This window comes from Rhinoderma darwinii, chromosome 5, assembly GCF_050947455.1.
Source record: "Rhinoderma darwinii isolate aRhiDar2 chromosome 5, aRhiDar2.hap1, whole genome shotgun sequence".
NCBI classification, from domain to species: Eukaryota; Metazoa; Chordata; class Amphibia; order Anura; family Rhinodermatidae; genus Rhinoderma; species Rhinoderma darwinii.
Window position 1 is genome coordinate 338,340,185 of NC_134691.1, and position 8,541 is coordinate 338,348,725.

Sequence of the window (8,541 nt, forward strand, 5' to 3'; positions counted from 1 at the left end):
CTTTTGTGACCTTAAATTCTGCTAATCTGTTCCAGCTGCGATTAAATAACATTACAAGTGATTCTTCTACCATATGTCAGGCTGGTTGTGGCAGATCCTATCAGGGAATTGCATTATCAGCAATTCATGAGGCCAGGGGCATGCACAGAACTTATAGGGCCACATATCTAAACTTAGGACTGGCCTCACCCCCTACTAAGAGCTCCGCAAATGTATTATATATTCAAGGTGATGTCCACCATTCTGTCGTTAGGTCCAAAATTCTGAGCTGATAAATGTATCTATATAGGGGGCTTTGTTTTTGTGAAGTGACAAAAGATATATATCTGTCTAACTCCAATCATCACTGCATATGGATATATAACTAACTAGTATAGAACTCAATGGGAGCTGTAATAACCACTCTCTCCTGTAATCACAGCTCCTCTCTTATAATCTCAGCTCCTCTCTCTTATAATCTCAGCTCCTCTCTCTTATAATCTCAGCTCCTCTCCTGTAATCACAGCTCCTCTCTCTTATAATCTCAGCTCCTCTCTCCTGTAATCACAGCTCCTCTCTCCTGTAGTCACAGCTCCTCTCTCCTGTAATCACAGCTCCTCTCTCCTGTAATCACAGCTCCTCTCTCTTATAATCTCAGCTCCTCTCTCCTGTAATCACAGCTCCTCTCTCCTGTAATCACAGCTCCTCTCTTATAATCTCAGCTCCTCTCTCCTGTAATCACAGCTCCTCTCTCTTATAATCTCAGCTCCTGTCTCCTGTAATCACAGCTCCTCTCTCCTGTAGTCACAGCTCCTCTCTCCTGTAGTCACAGCTCCTCTCTCCTGTAGTCACAGCTCCTCTCTCCTGTAATCACAGCTCCTCTCTTATAATCTCAGCTCCTCTCTCCTGTAATCACAGCTTCTCTCTCTTATAATCTCAGCTCCTCTCTCCTGTAATCACAGCTCCTCTCTCTTATAATCTCAGCTCCTGTCTCCTGTAATCACAGCTCCTCTCTCCTGTAGTCACAGCTCCTCTCTCCTGTAATCACAGCTCCTCTCTCCTGTAATCACAGCTCCTCTCTCTTATAATCTCAGCTCCTCTCTCTTATAATCTCAGCTCCTCTCTCTTATAATCTCAGCTCCTCTCTCTTATAATCTCAGCTCCTCTCTCTTATAATCTCAGCTCCTCTCTCTTATAATCTCAGCTCCTCTCTCCTGTAGTCACAGCTCCTCTCTCCTGTAGTCACAGCTCCTCTCTCCTGTAATCACAGCTCCTCTCTCCTATAATCACAGCTCCTCTCTCCTGTAATCACAGCTCCTCTCTCTTATAATCTCAGCTCCTCTCTCCTGTAATCACAGCTCCTCTCTCCTGTAGTCACAGCTCCTCTCTCCTGTAATCACAGCTCCTCTCTTATAATCTCAGCTCCTCTCTCCTGTAATCACAGCTCCTCTCTCTTATAATCTCAGCTCCTGTCTCCTGTAATCACTTCTCCTCTCTCCTGTAGTCACAGCTCCTCTCTCCTGTAGTCACAGCTCCTCTCTCCTGTAGTCACAGCTCCTCTCTCCTGTAATCACAGCTCCTCTCTTATAATCTCAGCTCCTCTCTCCTGTAATCACAGCTTCTCTCTCTTATAATCTCAGCTCCTCTCTCCTGTAATCACAGCTCCTCTCTCTTATAATCTCAGCTCCTGTCTCCTGTAGTCACAGCTCCTCTCTCCTGTAGTCACAGCTCCTCTCTCCTGTAATCACAGCTCCTCTCTCCTGTAATCACAGCTCCTCTCTCTTATAATCTCAGCTCCTCTCTCTTATAATCTCAGCTCCTCTCTCTTATAATCTCAGCTCCTCTCTCTTATAATCTCAGCTCCTCTCTCTTATAATCTCAGCTCCTCTCTCTTATAATCTCAGCTCCTCTCTCCTGTAGTCACAGCTCCTCTCTCCTGTAGTCACAGCTCCTCTCTCCTGTAATCACAGCTCCTCTCTCCTATAATCACAGCTCCTCTCTCCTGTAATCACAGCTCCTCTCTCCTATAATCACAACTCCTCTCTTATAATCACAGCTCCTCTCTCTTGTAATCCCAGCTCCTCTCTCCTGTAATCCCGGCTCCTCTCTCCTGTAATCACGGCTCCTCTCTCCTGTAATCACGGCTCCTCTCTCTTATAATCTCAGCTCCTCTCTCTTATAATCTCAGCTCCTCTCTCCTATAATCTCAGCTCCTCTCTCCTATAATCTCAGCTCCTCTCTTATAATCTCAGCTCCTCTCTCCTATAATCTCAGCTCCTCTCTCTTATAATCTCAGCTCCTCTCTCCTGTAATCAGAGCTCCTCTCTCCTGTAATCACAGCTTCTCTCTTATAATCTCAGCTCCTCTCCTATAATCACAGCTCCTCTCTCTTATAATCTCACCTCCTCTCTCCTGTAATCACAGCTCCTCTCTCCTGTAATCACAGCTCCTCTCTCCTGTAATCACAGCTCCTCTCTCCTGTAATCACAGCTCCTCTCTCCTGTAATCACAGCTCCTCTCTCCTGTAATCACAGCTCCTCTCTCCTGTAATCACAGCTCCTCTCTCTTATAATCACAGCTCCTCTCTCCTGTAATCACAGCTCCTCTCTTATATTCTCAGCTCCTGTCTCCTGTAATCACAGCTCCTCTCTCCTGTAATCACGGCTCCTCTCTCCTGTAATCACAGCTCCTCTCTCCTGTAATCACGGCTCCTCTCTCCTGTAATCACGGCTCCTCTCTTCTATAATCCCGGCTCCTCTCTCCTGTAATCACAGCTCCTCTCTCTTATAATCACAGCTCCTCTCTCCTGTAATCACACCTCCTCTCTCCTGTAATCACAGCTCCTCTCTCCTGTAATCACACCTCCTCTCTCCTGTAATCACAGCTCCTCTCTCCTGTAATCACAGCTCCTCTCTCCTGTAATCCCAGCTCCTCTCTCCTGTAATCCCAGCTCCTCTCTCCTGTAATCACAGCTCCTCTCTCTTATAATCACAGCTCCTCTCTCCTGTAATCACACCTCCTCTCTCCTGTAATCACAGCTCCTCTCTCCTGTAATCACAGCTCCTCTCTCTTATAATCACAGCTCCTCTCTCCTGTAATCACACCTCCTCTCTCCTGTAATCACAGCTCCTCTCTCCTGTAATCACAGCTCCTCTCTCCTGTAATCTCAGTTCCTCTCTCTTATAATCTCAGTTCCTCTCTCCTGTAATCACAGCTCCTCTCTCCTGTAATCACAGCTCCTCTCTCTTATAATCTCAGCTCCTCTCTCCTGTAATCACAGCTCCTCTCTTATAATCTCAGCTCCTCTCTCCTGTAATCACAGCTCCTCTCTCCTGTAATCACAGCTCCTCTCTTTTATAATCTCAGCTCCTCTCTCTTATAATCACAGCTCCTCTCTCCTGTAATCACAGCTCCTCTTATAATCTCAGCTCCTCTCTCCTGTAGTCACAGCTCCTCTCACTTATAATCCCAGCTCATCTCTCCTATAGTCGCAGTTTCTCTCTCCTGTAATCCCAGCTCCTCTCTCCTATAATCACAGCTCCTCTCACTTATAATCTCAGCTCCTCTCACTTATAATCACAGCTCATCTCTCTTATGATCACAGCTCCTCTCTCCTGTAATGACCTCGTGTGAACATACCCTAAGAGAGAGGAGCTGTGACTACAGCTCCTCTCTCTTAGGGTATGTTCACACGAGGTCATTACGTCCGTAATTGACGGACGTATTTCGGCCGCAAGTCCCGGACCGAACACCGTGCAGGGAGCCGGGCTCCTAGCGGCATAGTTATGTACGATGCTAGGAGTCCCTGCCTCGCTGCAGGACAACTGTCCCGTACTGAAAACATGATTACAGTACGGGACAGTTGTGAGGCAGGGACTCCTAGCGTCGTACATAACTATGACGCTAGGAGCCCGGCTCCCTGCACGGTGTTCGGTCCGGGACTTGCGGCCAAAATACGTCCGTCAATTACGGACGTAATGACCTCGTGTGAACATACCCTTATAATCACAGCTCCTCTCTCTTGTAGCCACAGCTCTCTCTCCTGTAGCCACAGCTCTCTCTCCTGTAGTCACAGCTCCTCTCTCCTGTAGTCACAGCTCCTCTCTCCTATAATCACAGCTCCTCTCTTATAATCACAGCTCCTCTCTGCTACAATCACAGCTCCTCTCTCCTGTAGTCACAGCTCCTCTCTCCTGTAATCACAGCTCCTCTCTCCTGTAGTCACAGCTCCTCTCTCCTGTAATCACAGCTCCTCTCTCCTGTAATCACAGCTCCTCTCTCCTGTAGTCACAGCTCCTCTCTCCTGTAGTCACAGCTCCTCTCTCCTGTAGTCACAGCTCCTCTCTCCTGTAGTCACAGCTCCTCTCTCCTGTAGTCACAGCTCCTCTCCTGTAGTCACAGCTCCTCTCTCCTGTAGTCACAGCTCCTCTCTCCTGTAATCACAGCTCCTCTCTTATAATCTCAGCTCCTCTCTCCTGTAATCACAGCTCCTCTCTCCTGTAGTCACAGCTCCTCTCTCCTGTAATCACAGCTCCTCTCTCTTATAATCACAGCTCCTCTCTCTTATATTCTCAGCTCCTCTCTCCTGTAATCACAGCTCCTCTCTCCTGTAATCACAGCTCCTCTCTCCTGTAATCACAGCTCCTCTCTCCTGTAATCACAGCTCCTCTCTCCTGTAATCACAGCTCCTCTCTCTTATAATCACAGCTCCTCTCTCCTGTAATCACAGCTCCTCTCTCCTGTAATCACAGCTCCTCTCTCCTGTAATCACAGCTCCTCTCTCCTGTAATCTCAGCTCCTCTCTCCTGTAATCACGGCTCCTCTCTCCTGTAATCACGGCTCCTCTCTCCTGTAATCACGGCTCCTCTCTCCTGTAATCACGGCTCCTCTCTCCTGTAGTCACAGCTCCTCTCTCCTATAATCACAGCTCCTCTCTCTCTTACTCGCAGCTCCTCTCTCCTGTAGTCACAGCTCTTCTCTCTTATAATCACAGCTCCTCTCTCCTGTAATCACAGCTCCTCTCTCCTGTAATCACAGCTCCTCTCTCCTGAAATCTCAGCTCCTCTCTCCTGTAATCACAGCTCCTCTCTCCTGTAATCACGGCTCCTCTCTCCTGTAGTCACGGCTCCTCTCTCCTGTAGTCACAGCTCCTCTCTCCTATAATCACAGCTCCTCTCTCTCTTACTCGCAGCTCCTCTCTCCTGTAGTCACAGCTCTTCTCTCTTATAATCACAGCTCCTCTCTCCTATAATCACAGGTTCTCTCTATTTATTGTATTAACCCGATAGATAACAGCCTGTACACGCAATTTCCTCGCTCCTGGCTCTTCTTCCGCTGCAGGCATGCAGAACTGGGTCCTGACGTGGTCCAGCATCAGGAAAAAGTGTGCAGAAACAACATGGGGTCTGAATTTAATATAAGGGCCTGGTCTGGGGTGTGATATTAACATAGGGTTATGCGGTCAAATATATCTAGGGGGTCTGAAATATATTTAGGGGTCCGGACTGGGGTCTGATAATAATTTAGGGGTCTGACTAATTAGCCACGCCCTTTTATTTAAGTGACATTTCTTTAAAAAAGCCAATCCCATTTTTGCAGAGATCCCCACTGCTCAAGTATCACCCTGTGAGGGGCTTTTCCAGGTTGACATCTCTGGGAAGGTGACGTCCTATGACCGTTACAGAGCTATTGAGTACGGCCCATTCTCCTGCTAATATTTGTCTGCAGAGATTGAATGTAGCATAAAAGCCGTCCATGTGGCTGCCAGGAGGACCATGAAGGAAAAGGCCCAGCTAAGGCTGGGGATATTAAAGATTGGGTGGAGGGAACTCACACAGGCCCCACAACATGAGCAAGGGAGAAGAAAACCAAACCACGGGGGTAACGCCAAACTTCCCTCCAACAAAGTACAAGAATTAGGTAGCATGGCAGAGGAACAAGCGTTTGGCCCTCCAGTACGTGGAAGAAACCCCATTGTAATTGATGGTACTCTTATAGATGCCGAAAGATCTGATGCCCTTTAATATGGGAACAATATGTGTTTTTATCAACTATTTACCTTGAAAATGTGGCCTTTCATGGGCAAAGGTAATGTGACCCACCTGATATGGCCCATGCCAGGTTGACCCCAAAATCTTTGGCTATGAATAGCCCCAATTTTAAAGTAAATTTGACCCTTTCCTTGACCCCAATGTTTCTTTTTTATGGACAGTGCACCCTTGGTCTATTTCTTCACACCAGGGTAACCATTGGACATGGTGGCCCTTCTTCCATGATGTTGCATTAATGGCCATTGGAAGGAATTGGCTGCAAAATGAGAACTTCTCACAATGACAATTGTGCTCCTCCTGTGTCGCGTGACTTATAGAGACCTATATTTTAATGTGTTATCCATGTGGTTCTGACTCCTGTGACTATTCGCGCTCATGCACATGGCTGTATTACATATACGTGTGGTAATAGCACATATTATGGCACCCATTGAAATCTTTGCTTTCGCGCTGTATCTTTGGCTTCATACAGAGGTTTTTCAAATCGTCACATGTTGCATATTACGCAGATTTTTTTTTAACATAGAAACATTTATTTTAGAGATTAATATGGTGCCATATGGAGGCCGCACACCGCAGCACAGGGTGTTTACAACTCCGTTATATGGAAATGAAGGGGCAAAGCCGTGTGCACGAGTCTTTATAGAGTTTTCCATGACATGAGGCGTCTGTAGGATAAATGCTTTATGAACAAGCTGAGCAATAAACGTGAACGCCTCTGTTTACACCATGTTCGGTGTGTATATTGAGCACGCGCTTCGGGAGATACCCCCTGTATACACTCAGCATATCCATAGAGCCCTATAGACCTGGTGGCGTCCATATGGCATCCGCTGGGCAGATATAGGTCGGTATACCTTATTTTTAACTGTATAGGAGACGTAGTCTGCTTTTCTATACAGTGGGTCACAACAAAGAAATGTACACCACGCGGTATAGTTTTGCAACATGGGGGTTTATGTATGACATATGCCATTGTATGCGCCAAACTTATATAAAAGTGAAAAACAAACGTAAATAGTTAAAATTAAGCATATTAATAATCACAGGCAGGACCAATCTTACTATGTGCCATGTGTGCTCTGTTGGTGCTATATGTCCACTATGTGGGTGCTGTTTAAATACTGTATGGGTGCTGTGCTTTTGAAATATATGTACTATGTGGGTGCTGTATAAGTACTGTGTGGGTGCTCTGTTGGCGCTATATGTGTACTATGCGGGTAATGTATAAGTATTCTTTGGGTGCTCTGTAGGTGATAGATTTGTACTACGTGGGTGCTCTGTTGGCGCTTTATATGTAGAATGAGGGTGCTATATAAGTAGTGTGTGGGTGCTCTGTTAATGCTGTTGGTGTTTTATGGGTGCTGTATGTGTACTGTGTGGGTGCTCTGTTGGTGTTGTATAAGGTAGTTAGTGTTCTGTTGGTGCTGTATAAGGTAGTTAGTGCTCTGTTGGTGCTGTATAAGGTAGTTAGTGTTCTGTTGGTGCTGTATAAGGTAGTTAGTGTTCTGTTGGTGCTGTATAAGGTAGTTAGTGCTCTGTTGGTGCTGTATAAGGTAGTTAGTGTTCTGTTGGTGCTGTATAAGGTAGTTAGTGCTCTGTTGGTGCTGTATAAGGTAGTTAGTGCTCTGTTGGTGCTGTATAAGGTAGTTAGTGCTCTGTTGGTGCTGTATAAGGTAGTTAGTGCTCTGTTGGTGCTGTATAAGGTAGTTAGTGCTCTGTTGGTGCTGTATAAGGTAGTTAGTGTTCTGTTGGTGCTGTATAAGGTAGTTAGTGCTCTGTTGGTGCTGTATAAGGTAGTTAGTGTTCTGTTGGTGTTGTATAAGGTAGTTAGTGTTCTGTTGGTGCTGTATAAGGTAGTTAGTGCTCTGTTGGTGCTGTATAAGGTAGTTAGTGCTCTGTTGGTGCTGTATAAGGTAGTTAGTGCTCTGTTGGTGCTGTATAAGGTAGTTAGTGCTCTGTTGGTGCTGTATAAGGTAGTTAGTGTTCTGTTGGTGCTGTATAAGGTAGTTAGTGCTCTGTTGGTGCTGTATAAGGTAGTTAGTGCTCTGTTGGTGCTGTATAAGGTAGTTAGTGTTCTGTTGGTGCTGTATAAGGTAGTTAGTGCTCTGTTGGTGCTGTATAAGGTAGTTAGTGCTCTGTTGGTGCTGTATAAGGTAGTTAGTGCTCTGTTGGTGCTGTATAAGGTAGTTAGTGTTCTGTTGGTGCTGTATAAGGTAGTTAGTGTTCTGTTGGTGCTGTATAAGGTAGTTAGTGCTCTGTTGGTGCTGTATAAGGTAGTTAGTGCTCTGTTGGTGCTGTATAAGGTAGTTAGTGCTCTGCTGGTGCTGTATTAGTACTGTGTGGTCACTATTATTTTGTATGTCTACTGTATAAGTACTGTGCGGGTGCTCTGTGGGTGCTGTATGGTAGCGATGTGGATGCCACATAACACCAAGTTGGACACCAAAGTACGCACAGGACTCACCTGTTTTTAGGGAGTTTTACTTTCTCTTTCAATAGACTGTAAGCA